The sequence below is a fragment of the Danio aesculapii genome, chromosome 22, assembly GCF_903798145.1.
Source record: "Danio aesculapii chromosome 22, fDanAes4.1, whole genome shotgun sequence".
Lineage (NCBI taxonomy): Eukaryota > Metazoa > Chordata > Actinopteri > Cypriniformes > Danionidae > Danio > Danio aesculapii.
In genome coordinates, this window is record NC_079456.1 from 20,827,383 (window position 1) to 20,827,605 (window position 223).

Genomic DNA, 223 nt, shown 5'->3' on the forward strand with positions numbered 1-223 from the left:
GATAAGTTATTAAAACTATTATGTTTAGAAATGTGGGGAAAATAAACAGGGGGGCTAATAATTCTGACTTAAACTGTATGTGTGTGTGTGTATATGTATATATATATATATATATATATATATATATATATATATATATATATATATATATATATATATATATAATGAATATACTAATTTCTGTTAACATGAAAAAAAAACTGAAACCACTTGAGGATGAGTA